This window comes from Mchenga conophoros, linkage group LG15, assembly GCF_057382185.1.
Source record: "Mchenga conophoros isolate Kocher_MC1m ecotype Shallow Benthic linkage group LG15, M_conophoros_male_GT1.1, whole genome shotgun sequence".
Classification (NCBI taxonomy): Eukaryota; Metazoa; Chordata; class Actinopteri; order Cichliformes; family Cichlidae; genus Mchenga; species Mchenga conophoros.
Genome location: NC_140540.1, coordinates 32,965,259 through 32,967,771, shown reverse-complemented (window position 1 = coordinate 32,967,771; position 2,513 = coordinate 32,965,259).

Sequence of the window (2,513 nt, the reverse complement as noted above, 5' to 3'; positions counted from 1 at the left end):
TTATGGAGATCTTTTCCCCGAGAAGACTTGCATTATTTCATTAGAGTGAATGGTAAAAAACCAATCCAAACAAACAAACAAAACAAATACAACAACTCCTGTCGCTGCCAGTTTCCCTCCAACCCCAACAAGTAAACAGGTTAGACACTGGGAACTGCTGCCAAGTCATTTAAAAATGTATCTAAATCTTTCTTTCACTTATGCTGAATTTATTTGACAGGTGAAACACATAACCTGAAAAAATAATCCCACAGTCTAATTAGTACTAGTACGAGCAAGCAGTGTGCAAATGGCTGAATACTCAGCAGAGTGAATCAAAGAGCTAAACCTGAAAGGATGCCTTAAGTCCAGTAAAAGTGTCAAGCAATGTGACTATTACAGCCAAGGTATGTTTCGAGCCCAAGCAGAAATGAATGTATTATTTCTCGTCTTTCTGTTCTCACTTGAAGAGTTGATTTTAATTGGATTGCGCCCCCTCTAACTGCTTCCTGTTCACAGGGTGACAAAACAGCTGCAGCCCTACATAGTTGGTGGTGGCAGTACCACCACAGATAACCAGCTGAGAGTGACCTTTCTGCATTGTTCCTCCAATGTATCACAGTTGATATGCTGTCTTGAGAGGAGTAGCAAGGTGGGACAATGCTGCCTTACCCTCCCTTCCATTCTGTGTGATGAGTTTCTCACGTGTTGTAATGAACCCGATCAGATTTATCTGGCCAACCTTTTCATTCACTAATACTAATGTTACCTTTTGGGAGAGTTTTTAGACCCTTTTAATGTTGTTGTGGCGATACATCTGTGATGGGCTTGGTGCTTAATAAACTTTTCTTATGTTTAATGAGGCAAAACTATTATACCCAGCTGCCCTACACATTTCTTTATTTGCCCTACTGAATTTAATTTACTTTTATTTCTTATTTTTTTAAAAAATGCTGAATGTTTTCATTTTTAAAAAGACATAAATGTCCATGTAATAGTTGTAGCAAGTTTTTCTCTAAATGCGTCACTGCACTAAGTCAGTTTTAGACAGGCTAGCTTCATTCATTTAATGTTTTTACAGGAAGTGATAAGAAGGTTGATAATATATCAATCACCTAAAAATGTAAAAATAACACAGTAAGTATGGTCAAAAACTTAGATCCATGCTGCAGTGTGAAGATGGCGAATTCCTGATGAGCAAATAAAATCAACAACAAGACAATTGAATATGTTTATCAATAAAGTGACAAGCAGCAAATTTATTTTATTTTAAAACCTTATTAATAAATAGTGACTGACCGGCATCACAGCAGAATATTTGGCATGTCATAGTAGGAAAAGTTAATTATCAATGATGGCTTCATTTTATTTAGGGGAAGTCAGCTGTGTTGGATGTTGGCTCATTGTCACAGCTCAATCTAACACTTAGAGGAACTGAGCTGTTGTTAATCTGAATTTGTTTCACCAGTCACTGCTAAACACACACACACACACACACACACACACACACGCATGCGTCATGTTTGCTATCCTCGTGGGAACATCTCATTGACATAATGGTTTCCCTAGCCCCTTATCCTAACCATCAAAAATGAATGCCTAACCCTTACCCTAAACCTAACCGTGACCCTGACACTAAAACCACATTTTGAGTGTGAAAAATGCCTTCAACCCCATGGAGACCAGGATTTTTGTCCCCATGAGGGTTGTTGGTCCCCACAAAGATAGCAAGAACACACACGCATACAGTGTGAGTATCAATTAGAATTTTTATTTATTTGGTGATGGTGATGGTGGCGGTGTGTAAAAAGGAAAAGTAGATTAAATCCATATTCCACCATACGTTAATATCTTCATGATCCAAAGGCTAAAACCATATCTGACTAAAAACAGAATAAAGTTTACTGCTGTTATCAGAGACTCTGCAACATTATTGGCACTCGTACATCTTAAAAGCAGAAATGTGACTTTTCAGTCACATTTCAGAAAATGACTGTTCGCACATGAAATAGGAAGAATGTAAAACAATATCTTAATGCTGAACATGGCTCTCCTGCCACTATGCATTAGTACACAGTTAAGTTGGGCATACACTGTGCGATTTTGGGCCCATTTTGAGCCGATTTTTCAGTCGTGCGACCGTTTTGGGGCACTCAAAGAGCAGGTCATCTACTGATTGAAAGGTTGATGGTTTGATCCCTGGCTCCCCCAGTGTGCATGCCAAATATGCTTGGGCAAGATACTAATCCCAACTTGCTCAAATGTGCGTGAATGTGTGTGAATCTTAGGTAAGTGCTTGTGTGAATGTGGCATGTTGTATAAAGTGCTTTGAGTACTCCAGCAGAGTAGAAAAGCATTATATACGAATCAGTCTATTTACCATTAGTTGCATTGACTGGTGGTTTTAATGTTCTGCTCTATGAGTGTATGTACATCTCCCTCTAAAATATATCAAATTAAACCCAACCACTCTGACAATAACCACCATTAGCAAGTGATTGTTTGGCTTGTTTGTTTTCTCATATATTTATTCT